General features: G+C 40.3%; 1 protein-coding gene and 1 long non-coding RNA gene across 4 annotated transcripts in view; one reads left to right on the top strand and one right to left on the bottom strand.

Moving 5' to 3' along the window:
- The window catches only part of LOC122453743, a 173704-nt gene extending 171267 nt beyond the window's left edge, over positions 1 to 2437 (bottom strand). For both annotated transcript variants that reach the window (XR_006273155.1, XR_006273154.1), the window contains exon 1: positions 2164 to 2437. This is a non-coding gene — a long non-coding RNA (uncharacterized LOC122453743). The remainder of the gene's footprint in view (positions 1 to 2163) is intronic.
- Positions 2420 to 15181, top strand: part of SCN1A (sodium voltage-gated channel alpha subunit 1) — a 186969-nt gene continuing 174207 nt past the window's right edge. The window contains exon 1 of one of the 2 annotated variants that reach the window (XM_043487894.1): positions 2420 to 2683. The gene's annotated coding sequence lies outside the window, so the exon portion shown is untranslated. Of the gene's footprint in view, positions 2684 to 3465; positions 3553 to 15181 lie in introns of those variants that run through there. The other variant, XM_043487896.1, reaches the window with a different exon arrangement.

Genomic DNA, 15181 nt, shown 5'->3' with positions numbered 1-15181 from the left:
CCCAGCTTCATTGAGAGTGGCAATGGGTTCAGCTAAAAACAGTTATTCCAGATGTGCTCCCCCACCCAAGGGATGGCATTTTTCAGTTATAGCACATAAGACACAAATCAAAGTCTCTAGATGATCTTCTGGGAAAGCTCTTAGAGAAAGCTCATTCAGCTGGCACTTGCCTTTTGCACATTCTGTCCTCCTGCCTGGAATATAGTCAGGATACCAGAGGTGAGGCAGCCATTCTGAGACCGCAAGGCAACAAGTCAGGATAAAAGCCACATATTAAGGATGGCCAAGAGGAAGGCAAAATGGGCTTAGATTCCTGAGGACTGGGGTCTGCCAGGATTGTGAAATCCTAACTTAATGTCATTTGTCTCATCTTAATGTCACTTGAGTAAAACAAAACGTCTATTTGGTTAACCCAGGGAAAGTTAGATTATATCTTACGGGCTGTCAAACCTAAACCATGTTGATCGAATTAGGTTGCAAGGAAAACACTAAAAAAAAATTTATAACAGTTTCTAAGCAAGTATTTCAGAGGCATTCATTTATTTTGGCAATTATTAACATGTATAAATCATTTTTATATGTTCTTTAAAATGAGTCCTCCAAGGAACTCTACTTGGCAACAACATACACAACTCTCATGGAAGGGTCAGTATAAACACATTTTATCCCTCCATTCATTAATTCAGCGAACATCTAGTGAGGGCTCAGTAACCACTGTGCTATGGACAGGGATGCAAACATGAAAAACAAGTGCCTGACTGCAAGAGCCTCCATTTGCTTGAAAGTAATGGATGAAATAATTAACATAATAAGACAAAATCTGTTTTTGAAACATTCTATTTTCCAATTCTCTGCTTCCTATGGGTTATTGCATGTACATTAGCTCTGCAAGAGATGGATAAGCACCACAATCAACATTAACAAAATAAAAGAATCTGAACCACCAACATGGTATCCAGTGCTAAGTGTTCAGAGCACTATCTCAGAATTTGAAATTTTAATTAAATGTCATACCAGTATATTCGTTACAGTTGTGAGAAATAATTGAAAAAAATTTTTCATTCTGTCCATGGCAAAACTTACTTTTTCCAAAATTAGAGAACTGCTAAAAGCAGATATTGAGTGCTATTCCACTTTGTTATTTGTATGAGTAAAAAAAATTATTGTACATCGGTACCAAAGGACAATTATTCACAGTGGTATAGTCAGCAAAATATTAACACCAGTGAGTCTCAGGAAAACCACTTTCCAGTCACCTCTTCCTCTCTGTGACCATCAGCGCATCACTTAACTTCTTTCTACCTCTGTTTACTTAGGGGTTAAATAATGGTGAGAGATTAAATTAATGTGTTTCATTGAACTAAAATTCTCTTGTTTTCCTGCTCTATTCTCGGCGTGATGCATTAGTAGACAAGTTTCCCAGCTAAGAGCAGCACATTAAGATTATTTTTAAATGATGCATGGCAGCTTCTCTGTTTCCATTGCCTCAGGGATTATATATCTTAGGCCATACCCCATATAAAACCACAGTTTTATATATAATTAAACAATATATCATCTTGTATTAATAATACCATATCACCCTAATCAGGATCAGAATATAGGACTGGTTTTATTCTTTCCAGCTTTTAAGGACTTAACTGACATTGCACCCATTTGAGATAATTCAATGAAAATTAGATGGAGAGTACATTGGTTTAAATTTGTTGCTCAAAAGTATATCCCAGATATTCAGGAGTGAGTCTAACAAAGCTTATTTAAAAGCACAGTGATCTTCTTGCTTCATTCAGATAAACTGCTTTCAAAGTCTAAAAAAAAGATTCATTATATGCAAAATCTGGATGCTGAAATTCAGATCTTTTTGTGTAGACAACAGAAGCAATTAACACATCTGAAAGTTATCTGCAAATCACCAGAGAGGTACCTGCTTCTCTTTCCTACTTTCTTGAAAATATCTGAAACTGAAATATATTAAGTGCAACCTGTTTAACCCCCCACATTCTGAATTTGATACACAAGGTTATAAATGCTATCATCTTGCTTGCAACAAGATGTTCAAGGGACATGAACACTCTTTATAAATCCTTTAGTTATCACCCTGCAAATCAACTCACACTTGCACGGATTCCTCTCTTACAAACACATGCGTTCCCCTCTACTCACCACAATGAGTTAAAGGTAGACAAAAGCTCCGTGGCAGCCTTTGAGTCATTACTTTGCTCTACCATTCCTTTCATTTTAGGTGTCATAGCACAGTCCTTTACAGACAGCCATTCATTCTGCTAGGTTTACTGCAAACACTGAAAGAGGTATCTGGTACTTGCTGGAAGATTTGGCTTTTCTGCCTCTGGTCACTCTCCCCACAAAAAGAGCAAGACCAGTTTCTGAGCTATTCTTAACTCTCCTTCCAAAACATTTGAAAAGAGAAAGACAAGACTTCTTGATTTCCATGCAAACTCCCAGCCTGCCCGCCTGCCTGCTGCTGCCAATACTTCTCACTCTTTGCTGGTGATGACACTCAGCAAGCTCCCCAGCCCCGATGCTTCGTTATGTAAGGCTGTCTAGGTCAAGTGTAGGAGACACACTGCTGGCCTGTGAAAACTCATGGAACTGTTCCTTCAGATTAACACTTCAGGGACTATGGAAGCTGAAGGAAGCTGAGCTTTCACCACATCTTTTGGGGGTAAATATTTTTTTTTTTTTTTTGCATGAATCAGTGGTTTATGTGCTACAGTCTTGGCAGATGCCTGTCAGCCATGCTGAGAGGTGCAGAGAGAAATTATTAAGAGATTTCAGTTCTGTCAGCAAGCTTGAATAAGCACAGGAAGTCTTCTAGCCATCCTAGCTTTAAAACCTTTAGAAAGTAAGTGAATCATAAATTAGAGTTTGCTTATCAAGCATCATCTCTAACCATCGAGGAATGCATGTTGATTTGACTGTTTAAACTGACTGCAATCCATTTGCTCAGAGGTGTTGTAGGAGAGCATTATTAGATGGGGCTATTAGCTGAAAGAGATTTACTGCAGTTCTTGGCTGTTATTTTGCCCTTGTCTAATTGCAAATTTGTTTCCCTTGTAAATGAGCTGTATGTTTTCCTGTATTTGTCTTCTGTTGTGATGGTTTGTTATAATATGAGAAAGGAGCCTGCATAACCTGGCAGTTAGGTGACTTCAACGAATCATAAATCCTGCCTATTTATTCCAAGGTGAATACTGCAGTGGGAGCGCCATTTGGTACAAGCCTGACGGTGTTGGGTTAACTGCATTGGCTTACACTGTACTATGTTTGGGGGGCTTGGAGACATCCTCTCAGGTTTAGCATCAACACTTATTTGCCCTATGAGCAAAAGTAGAAACAATATAGTGCTTATTCTGTTTCCGATTCTCACACTGTGTCCTGGCGCAGGGATTAGCTGAAACAGGAGGCTCTTACCGAAATGCTGCAGAAAACCCTGCTAAGACTGCGGCAGCAGTGTGATGTTAAGGGGAAGAAAAATAGATAAGATTGAACCAAGATGATGAGACAACAACTGGCACCTAAGTTAAAGGACAGGTGGGTATTTTAAAAGTTGAAGATAGATGCAGCACAGTTGAGAGGAGCTGGCTTCCTGCATGCCCCTGGCAAGAAAAGTTCAGTGCCTTGAATCAGAATGTCATGATTAGGAAAATAAAAGCTGTGGACGCTGTCTCTGTGATGTTAAAGAGATAAAGGGGGATGTTGACTATTCAGTCACTAGGAGGACCAGCGTGAGGCAGGTTAATCGGAGCATACTAGGTACACAGGTAGTTTTCAAGTATCTGAAATTCTGGGCATTCTTTTAATTAAATGATCAGAATGAAAATGAGTGCTACTGAAATGCATTTCTTTGAGAGTACTTTTTATTAATCAAGATTAACAGTGGCACATTGATTATTTATGATGAGAATATGCTGTTTATCATCTTATTCTATGTTTAACTGATTAAACATATACATTTTTTTCCAAATAATTTAAAGAGACAGTTATGGTCCCTCAGGGCCTGATTGTATATTATTGATGTTCAATAGTCATATTCCCCATAGACTTTGTTTGGCGTAAGAGCCCCATCAGACTAGGTTTTACTCAGTTTGACATTTCGAATACCCCTCTTAAACATAACGCTAAAAATAATGCATACATATTTAGTTGTACTTATAATCTTTGAGTTTTTGTATCTTAGGATAACACTGTCAGTACTCAAATTGTCTATAGAAGATTTTCGTTTAATACTGTTTCTTTTGGCTATTGTTCAAAGGAATTCTTGTAATGAAGCTTTAAAGTTACATTAATTTTTTCATTTCTAAAGTGAAACATTTGAGTTAAGCAAGGTCCAAAGTTAGTTTTGGTTCTGTCATCTGTAGAATATATTCTACTAAGTGTGAATTAGCCGTGTTAATCAATCTATGCTAAAGTGAGATTACATCTTCTGGTGAAATTATGTTTTCTAAATACCTACAATGTTAAGTCAACGTTTACTGACCGAGTGCTAGGCCAGTGTTATCTCAACATGTTACCCCTTGAGCGATAGCAAGGGCAGCATCACCTGGGAATGTGTTAGGAATGCAGATTCTCAAGCCTGTTCCAGACTTTCTGAGTCAGAACCTCTGGGATGGGGGGCGGGGTAATTTGTCTTTTAACAAGCCCTCCAGGTAACTGTGAAGCTGCTACTGGTTGAGAACAGCTGTGCTGGGCAGGTCTTTGGTTAAATATAATTTTAAAAATTATTATTACTGTTATGTATTTCAAATAGATCCTTTTTATATTATCAAGTATATTTCAAAGATATGTTACATAAGTAAGTTTTCTGTTTTCTGGTGGCCCAGTTTTCCCAGTGTAAGCAGTACCCTGTTTTAAAGATTTATGCATTTATTTAGTACATCTTAAGCCTAAATTTGTTCCTAAGAAGCTTTATTTCCCAACAGCTTCATTTTTAGCTTTCAGAAGTTACCTAGTGTGATGGGAACAGCGCTGAGGGGCCTATATCCTCTGTTGGTGTGCTGTGTGACTTGGCCTCTGTCACTGACCCTCTCTGCTCAGCCGTTTCTTTGTAAAATAATAGATTGGTCTAAGGGCTTCTCAGCTCAGTACAATTCACATGATGAGTTGGATATTCCTTGCAGTGGGGTGTGTCCTGTACATCATTTAATGTGAAGCAGCATCCCTGGCCTCTACCCAAAAGGTACTGGTAAAAAACCCCAGGTATGACCATCAAAAATATTTTCAGACATGAACACTTTATCTCCTGGGGGTAAAATCACCTCTCCCACCTCCTCACGTCCTAATCATCCCATCCCTATGTTTGATAACCTTTGTTGACTCCTCTACATAAAGTTCTATTAAGCCAAATAATGAAACAATGTATAATTTCTTCTTTTGGAAGTATGTAGGTTAAAAGTCCCAAGGGAATAAATAGGTATATGTCTTACTTACATAACCGAGCTATAGGCTCTTTGTCCCCTTTAAGATCTAGGCATAATTTGCTCAAATATCTACCAATTCCAGAGTCTGTGGAAGACCACAACCCTTCTGCAACTTTTTAGGGGCTTAAAATCTTATATCCTCTCCCACGTCCCAGAGTCCTAACTCCATATATACTCATCACTCTAAAAACGTGACCCAAACTCCATTTTGTCACTAGTTTCTACCAGGGATTTATGCATACAAATCATCTTTGGAGTTTAATATAGATATCACTAAGGATTTCGGTTCTTCCCCTCATTCTCTTTCCTTTCTTGACCATCTCTGCTCCTCACTCTCTGTGCAAGATGTTCTGAGACCTTCAAATTCTTTTCTTTGTATTGTGCGTGATAATCCAGTTTCCACAGCTCTTACATCGGAATGTAAATGCCCGAACTTATCAAAGAGTTTAGAAGATCAAGGATCTTCAGTTAGGACTATCTCCCTTTCATGGAAGATAGTTGAGTTCATGTACTGTAATCACAAAATCATAAAGTCATGGGGCTGGAACAGATATTGAACTTAATTTGTATGTCTTCAGAATTCATACTGAATGATAGTTCTTGGCCCATAAAATTTTGCATGCCAGCATTTCACAATATTAAATTGTATCTGAGATTATCCTGAGTTCTTTTCATTCTTTTTACTTTATTCTGCTCTTCAGAAGTTATTTCCATCATTTTATCTTTCAGCTCACTGATACTTTCTTCTGCTTCAGATATTCTGCTATTGATTCCTTCCAAAGTATTTTAAATTTCAGTAATTTTGTTGTTTGTCTCTGTGTGTTTATTCTTTTAATTTTTCTAGGTCTTTGTTAATTGATTCTTGTATTTTCTCCATTCTGTTTTCAAAGTTTTTGATCATCTTTACTATCATTATTCTGAATTCTTTTTCAGGTAGTTTGCCCAGTTCCTCTTCATTTATTTGGACTTCTGTGTTTCTAGCTTGCAACTTCATTTGTGCAGTATTTCTCTGCCTTTTCTTTTTTTTTTTTTAACTTATTGTGTTTGAGGTCTCCTTTTCCAAGGTTTCAAGGTTGAATTCTTTCTTCCTTTTGGTTTCTGCCCTCCTAGGGTTGGTTCAGTGGTTTGTGTAAGCTTAGAATAGGGTGAAATTTCTGCTGAGTGTTTGTTTGTCTGTTTTTCCTCTGATGGGCAAGACTGAATGAGGTGGTAATCCTGTTTGTTGATGATTGGGTTTGTATTTTTGTTTTGTTTGTTTGTTGTTTAGATAAGGCATCCTGCACAGGGTGCTACTGGTGGTTGGGTGATGCTGGGTCTTGTATTCGAGTGGTTTTCTTTGTGTGAGTTCTCACTGTTTGATACTCCCTATGGATAGTTCTCTGCTAATCTAGAGTCTTGGAGTCAGTGCTCCCACCCCAAAGGCTCAGGGCTTGATCTCTGATCAGGAAGGATGATTCCACAAGTGGTTTGTTATGGCATTAAGTGAGATTAAAACAAATACACAAAAATGAGAAAGCAAAGATGAATCCCAGACAAATGGCAGTTACAAAATCAGGCAAATAATAATTAAAATAATGCATATGCATATACACCCATGAGCAAAGTCAAAACAGTCCAACAAAAATAAAGTACAGTAGATTGACCTGGTGAACAAAGGAAACCAAAAATTATATCTACCAGTTAAGAACAAAACTAACTAAAGAACAAACTGCAAAACAAAACTAAAGCAAAGTGCTAGTTGGGGAATAAAGCAATAATACATATGTTGAAAGGAAAGAAAGAGTAGACATGCGAAGTTAAATAGAGGTAGATAAAGAAGATCTATATACATTAAAGGTTAACTGCAAGGGAAAAAGTACAGTAGGAAAAGGAAACAAAGGAATAAGTGTAGAAAAAGTTATAATAGGTTTAAAAAATTAAAATTAAAAAAAGAGAAAAGAAAAAAATGTAAACCCCACAGAACTGCAAAAGCTCAACATAGAGGCAGAGGTTTATAACAAAAATAAAAAGTGTGACTGAATATACACATATACACCCATAAGCAAAATCAAAACAGTCCGACAAAAATAAAGTACAGTAGATTGACCTTGTGAACAAAGGAAACCAAAAATTATATCTACCAGTTAAGAACAAAACTAACTAAAGCACAAACTGGAAAACAAAACTAAAACAAGGTGCCAATTTGGGAGTAAAGCAATGAAAATAAAACTAACAAATATGTTGAAAGGAAAGAAAGAAAAGAAAGAAAGAATAGATATGCAAAGTTACACAGAGGTAGATAAAGAAGATTTATATACATTAAAGATTAACTGCAAGGGGAAAAGAATAGTAGGAAAAGCAAACAAAGAACTACATGGAGATAAAATAATAATAGGCTTTAAAAATTAAAAATTAAAATTAAAAAAAAGAAAAGGCAAACTCCACAGAACTGCAAAAGCCCAACATAGAGGCAGAGGTTCAGAACAACAGTAAAAAATGTGACTGAGGGAAAAAAAAACTCAAAAGCTTAATTAGATTTCATAGTGCCAGTAAAATCAACAACTACACTGCGGGGGTGGGTGGGGGAGGAAATTAAAAGAAAAAAAAAAATCCAAAAGAATCTACAGAACAAGTCAAAACATAAGAATAATAAATGTTTTTCTAGAGTCACTGCTGTTAGAGTTCTTTCCCTTGCTGGAACTCACAGTCCACCTCACCTCCCTAGGATGCCCTCCCACACCGTGTTGATCTCTGGACCTGCTGTGGGGGCAGCTCAGACTCTAATCTGCTCTTGCTCCTGGGTGTTCTTGCCTCCAGTGTCCGCAGCTATCAGAACTAGAGTGTTTTCTTTTGTGGGAGCTCTCAGCGTCCTTTAATATAGACACAGAGTCTGCCCAGTGGATCGTGTGGACTTAATCAGCAGCTTGTACAGCCGGTGGGAAGGTTTTGGGTCTAGTTTCCTACCTACACTGCCCCTGAGTTTCAACTGTGAGTTTGTTTCCACCTCTACATGCGATTCGTCCACCGGGGTTTGCTCCTGAGGCTGCCCTGGAGGGCTTGGGTTTGCCCCTGTGAGGGCCAGGTGTGGAGGCGGTGCAGCTGCTTGGGTCACAGGGGTTCTGGCAGCACCAGGTACTCAGGGGAGTTGGCGGCTAGGGCAGCAGGAAATAGAGTGCTCTAGAAGGGTATGCCAAGCAGCATCAGCCGATGTGCTCCAGTATTCTTGCCTGGAGAATCCCCCTGACAGAGAAGCCTGGCAGGCCACAGTCTACAGGGTCGCAAAGAGTTGGACATGACCGAAGCGACCCTACGCATATAGACCCAGGATGCTTTTAGCCTGTGGCGGTTCTGCCCCAGTGAGAGTGGAGTGTGAAGGTGGCGCAGCTGCTTGGCTCTTGGGGACCCTGGCATCACCAAGTGTGCAGGAACATGGACTGCCTCTTCCCCAGGAGTTATGGCCCTTTCAGAGTCTTTCTTTGAGCCTTTTGCAGCTGGTGATCAGAAGGCCTCTTTGGCCAGTCTTTCCCCATAGCTCCACCCATCCAGGCACATAGAGGGCCCCCTGGCTGCGGTCCTACTCTGTAGTTTGGCGCATCAGGCACTTAAAGGAGCGCCCTGGGTGGGGTCCTACTCTGTAGTTCAGTGTTTCAGGCATTTGATGGGCCAGCCTCTCTATTGTTCAGCTGCCGATGCTGGCCTGTGGAGAGAGAGAGGCTATGGTGATGGCTCCACCCCTTACGTGTGACTCAGCAGTATTGCCTTGCTTCCATGGCTGCCCAGCTTTCCTCCATGGGCATTTCTCACCACAGTCTCCTCCCTCAGATTCTCCTTGATCCTCTCTGCACAGTCAACAGCGGCCCTCACCCTGGGATTGCTCCACAATCCCTAAACTCCACCTCCCAGCTGCTGTACCTTCCAGGGGACCTGTGTTCCTGTCCAGGGTATGTATGGTTGTGGCAAGGACTGTCTGATTCTCATTCCATTTAGGCTGCCACAGGTCAGCTGGTTCACTCTCAACCTTAAATGTTCCTCCTCTGACTCAGACAACTGCCCCGATGTGGCAATCAGACCCCTGCTTCAGTTCCCCCACCCACTGAGGGCAGGTCCAGTCCTACTAACACTCCTGTTTTTCCCCCTGTTTCCTTCACCCTACCGAGTTTTGTGTGGCTCTATATATTCTTTTCCGCTGGTCAGGTACTCCTGTCTGCTCTCAAATGGTGTTCTGCATACACTTCTGTGTCTGGAAGTGTATTCCTGATGTATCCATAGAGAGAGATGTACTCCACATCCACCTACTCCTCTGCCATCTTGTTCTCTCCTAAATACTGAGTTTTGAGCCAGCTCTTTCACTTTCCTCCTTCACCCTCATCAAGAGGCTCCTTGGTTCCTCTTCACTTACTGTCATTAGAGTGTGATCATCCGCAATCTGAAGTTGTTGATGTTTCTCCTGCCTATCTTGATTCCAACTTGTAACTCATCCAGCCCAGCATTTCTCATGATGTCCTCAGAATACAGATTAAACAAACAGGGTGACAACAGACAGTCTTGTGGTACCCTTTTCTCAATAATGAACCAATAAGTTGTTCCATAAATGCATAAAGACTGAGATGTGTTGCTAATTCTTTGCTTTGAATTCTAGGATTAATACATTTCCCCAACTTATCATACATATATTTGTATGACATAGTTAATTGCTCTTCATACATATTACTAAAGTACTTAGGAAAGGATTTCAACACTTCATTTATTGTACTAGTCATAGTCACATATATTATGTCACTTAATGCTCTCAGAATCTCTAAGACAGGGTTTCTCCCCTTCTTAATAGATGAGATTGAATTCAACTTAACCTCAGTCAGTTCCGTTCAGTTGCTTAGACATGTCCAACTATTTGTGACCCAATGGAATGCAGCACGCCAGGCTTCCCTGTTTATCACCAACTCCCAGAGTTTGCTCAAACTCATGTCCATTGACTTGGTGATGCCATCCAACCATCTCATCCTCTGTCATACCCTTCTGCTCCTCCCTTCAATCTTTCCCAGCATCAGGGCCATCTCTAATGAGTCAGTTCTTCACATCAGGTGGCCAAAGTATTGGAGCTTCAGCATCAGTCCATCCAATGGATATTCAGGACTAATTTCCTTTAGAATGAACTGGTTGGATCTCCTTGCAGTCCAAGGGACTCTCAAGAGTCTTCTCCAACACCACAGTTCAAAAGCATCAATTCTTCTGTGCTCAGCTTTCTTTATAGTCCAACTTTCATATCCACATATGACTACTGGAAAAACCATAGCTTTGACTAGATGGACCTTTGTTGGCAAAGTAATGTCTCTGCTTTTTAATATGCTCATAACTTTTAATATGCTCGTAACTGCTCATATCTAGGTTGCTTATAACTTTCCTTCCAAGAAGTAAGCATCTTTGAATTTCATGGCTGCAATCACCATCTGCAGTGATTTTGGAGCCCCAAAATAAAGTCTGTCACTGTTTCCCCATCTATTTGCCATGAAGTGATGGGACCAGATGACATGATCTTAGTTTTCTGAATGTTGAGTTTCAAGCCAACTTTCACTTTCAACTCCTCTTTCACTTTCATCAAAAGACTTTTTAGTTCTTCTTCACTTTCTGCCATAAGGGTGGTGTCATCTGCATATCTGAGGTTATTGATATTTCTCCCAGCAATCTTGATTCCAGATTGTGCTTCATCCTGCCCAGCGTTTCTCATGATGTACTCTACATATAAGTTAAATAAGCAGAGTAACAATATACTGCCTTGACATACTCCTTTCCCAATTAGGAACCAGTCTATTGCTCCATGTCCAGTTCTAACTTGCTTCCTGACCTGCATACAGATTTCTCAAGAGGCAGGGAACTGGTCTGGTATTCCCATCTCTTTAAGAATTTTCCACAGTCTGTTGTGATCCACAAAGTCAAAGGCTTTGGCATAGTCAATAAAGCAAGAGTAGATATTTTTCTGGAACTGTCTTGCTTTTTTGATGATCTAATGCATGTTGGCCATTTGGTTGCTGGTTCCTCTGCCTTTTCTAAATCCAGTTTGAATATCTGGAAATTCACAGTTCACGTACTGTTGAAGCCTGGCTTGGAGAATTTTGAGCATTACTTTGCTAGCGTGTGAGATGAGTGCAATTGTGTGGTAGTTTGAGCATTCTTTGGCATTGCCTTTCTTTAGGATTGGAATGAAAACTGACCTATTCCAGTCCTGTGGCCACTGCTGACTTTTCCAAATTTGCTGGCATATTGAGTGCAGCACTTTCACAGCTTTGTCTTTTAGAATTTGAAATAGTTCAACTGGAATTTCATCACTTCCACTAGCTTTGTTCGTAGTGATGCTTCCTAAGGCCCACTTGACTTAGGACTCCAGGATGTCTGGCTCTAAGTGAGTGATCACACTATCTTGGTTATCTGGGTCATGAGGATCTTTTTTGTATAGTTCTTCTGTGTATTCTTGCCACCTCTTCTTAATATCTTCTGCTTCAGTTAGGTCCCTACCATTTATGTCCTTTATTGAGCCCATCTTTACATGAAATGTCCCCTTGGTATCTCTAATTTTCTTGAAGAGACCTTAAGTCTTTCCCATTCTATTGTTTTCCTCTATTTCTTTGCATTGATTGCTGAGGAAGGCTTTCTGATCTCTCCTTGTTATTCTTTGGGACTCTGCATTCAAGTGGGTATCCCTTTCCTTTTTCCTTTGCCTTGCACTTCTCTTCTTTTTACAGCTATTTGTAAGGCCTCCTCAGACAAGTATTTTGGCTTTTTGAATTTCTCTTTCTTGGGAATGGTCTTGATCCCTACCTCCTGTACAATGGCACAAACCTCCACCCATAGTTCTTCAGACACTCTGTCTAAGAGATCTAATCCCTTGAATCTATTTGTCACTTCCACTGTATAATCGTAAGGGATTTGATTTAGGTCATACCTGAATGGTCTAGTGGTTTCCCCTACTTTCTTAATTTAAGCCTGAATTTGGCAATAAGGAGTTCATGATCTGAGCCACAGTCAGCTCCCAGTCTTGTCTTTGCTGACTGTATAGATATTCTCCATCTTTGCCTGCAAAGACTGTAATCATTCTGATTTCGGTGTTGACCATCTTGTGATGTCCATGTGTAGAGTCTTCTCTTGTGTTGTTGGAAGAGGGTGTCTGCTATGATCAGTGCCTTCTCTTGGCAAAATTCTGTTAGCCTTTGTCCTGCTTCATTTTGTACTCTAAGGCCAAACTTGCCTGTTATTGTATCATATCTCTTTACTTCCTACTTTTGCCCTCCAGTCCTCTATGATGAAAGGGACATCTTTTTTGGGTGTTAGTTCTAGAAATTCTGGTAGGTCTTCATAGAGCCATTCAGCTTCAGCTTCTTTGGCATGGTGGTTGGGGCATAGACTTGGATTACTGTGATATTGAATGGTTTGCCTTGGAAATGGACAGAGATCATTCTGTTGTTTTATAGATTGCACCCAAGTACTGCGTTTCAGACTCTTGTTAACTATGAGGGGTACTCCATTCCTTCTAAGGGATCCTTGCTCACAGCAGTAGAAACAATGATCAGCTGAATTAAATTTACCCATTCCAGTCCATTGTAGTTAACTGATTCCTAAAATGTCAGTGTTCACTCTTACCATCTCCTGTTTGACCAGTTCCAGTTTACCTTGATTCATGGACCAGACATTCCAGGTTCCTATGTAGTATTGTTGTGTAGCACAGGACTTTACTTCCATCACTAGTCACATCCACAACTGGGTGATGTTTTCACTTTGGCTCAGCCTGTTCCTTTTTTCTGGATCTATTTTTCCACTCTTCTCCAGTAGCATATTGGGCATCTACTGACTTGGGGAGTTCATCATTCAGTGTCATATCTTTTTGCCTTTTGATACTGTTCATGGGGTTCTCACACAAGAATACTGAAGTGGTTTGCCATTCCCTTCTCCCATGGACCATGTTTTGTCAGAACTCTCCACCATAACCCGTCTGTCTTGGGTTGTCCTACCTGACATGGCTCATAGTTTCATTGAGTTAGACAAGGCTGTGATCCATGTGATCAGTTTGGGTAATTTTCTGTGATTGTGGTTTTCATTCTGTCTGCCCTCTGATGGATAAGGGTAAGAGGTTTGTTGAATCTTCCTGATGGGAGAGACTGGCTATGGGGCAATCTGGGTCTTGCTCTGATGGGTAGGGCCATACTCAGTAAATCTTTAAACCAATTTTCTGTTGATGGGTGAGGCTTCATTCCCTCTCTGTAGTTTAGCTTGAGGCTGAACTATGGTCGAGGGTAATGCCTGTAATGGCAACCTCCTTCAAAAAGACTTACGCCAGCGTGCTGGGTCTCCAGGACTGGCATATTCAGTTCCCATACCCTGCAGCAGGCTGCTGTCAGCCTGCACCTCCGCTGGAGACTCCTGGGCACTCACAGGCAAGTCTGGCACAGTCTGTCTGCTCCTTTCTCCTGGGTCCTGGTATGCACAAGGTTTTGTTTATGCCCCACCATAGAGCCACCCGCCACCTTAGTCCCACTATACAGCCACCCAGGAGACAATCCACAAACTGGAGAACAATTATACCAAAGCAGTTCTCACACTGTTGCAAAAGTTCTAGGGCCCACAACAGATTTCCCAACCTGGGCATCCAGCAAAGTGACTGAGAACCCCCAGGGAATTTGACTTTGAAGGCTAATGAGATTTGATTACAGAACTTCTACAGGACTGGGGAAACAGACTATTGGAGGACACAAATAACTTAACCTAAACTTGAACTTTAACAGAGTTGCTTTGTGAACCCTATTATCTGCTCTGTTTTCACAAAACAAAGTGGAGCCCTACCAACAGATCACCTTTATTCACTGTTATGTCCCAGTGCATGGCACAGAGTTTATACCGAGTCTCAGTAAATATTTGTTGAATGAATGCTGAATAATTATCACTGCTACCTAGTCCATTTGTATTTTGGACTTTACATAACTCTGTTCACTCAGGTCCATTAAATAGCAACTAGCAAATGAGATCTAGGAGGAAAAATCAAATTCCACAAGGAAGAAGTTGTTCACTTATGGCTGTAGTACATTTGGAACTCTTTGCAGCTCTCAATCATTTATGTTACTTTCTTAATTTACCTTGAACAAGAATCTTTTCAATTTGATATACAGAGTTTCTCAGACTTACAACATAAAAAGTTATTCCCAACATCAAATATAAATTCTTCTTTTAAATGATCAGTTTCTAAACACCAGGATCACACAGTCACTTCCAGCTTCATTTGATCTTAAAATAAATACTGAAGAATAACTTAAAAGATCTTTTATTCCATTATAGAATATTAACTCAGGAGAAAATTATTCAATAATAGAAAATAAATACATACTAAATACAATAAATTTCAAATGAACTGGTAGTATGTGTGAATTCCATTTTTTCTGAAGTGGTGAGTTAGCTCAATATTAGTCCTTACTAATAGAGTCCCTTGGACTGATCAAACCAGTCAACCTAAAGGGAATCAATCCTGAATATTCATTGGAAGGACTGATGCTGAAGCTGAAACTCCAATACTTTGGCCACCTGATGTGAAGGACTGACTCCTTGGAAAAGACCCCGATACTGGGAAAGATTGGAGGCAGGACGAGAAGGGGATGACAGAGGATGAGATGGTTGGATGGCATCACTGGGTCAATGGACATGAGTTTGAGCAAGCTCCAGGAGTTGGTGATGGACAGGGATGCCTGGCATGCTGCAGTCCATGGGATCACAAAGAGTCGGACACG

The sequence above is a fragment of the Cervus canadensis genome, chromosome 15 (genome assembly GCF_019320065.1).
Source record: "Cervus canadensis isolate Bull #8, Minnesota chromosome 15, ASM1932006v1, whole genome shotgun sequence".
Classification (NCBI taxonomy): domain Eukaryota; kingdom Metazoa; phylum Chordata; class Mammalia; order Artiodactyla; family Cervidae; genus Cervus; species Cervus canadensis.
This window is presented reverse-complemented; position numbering and strand designations above follow the sequence as displayed.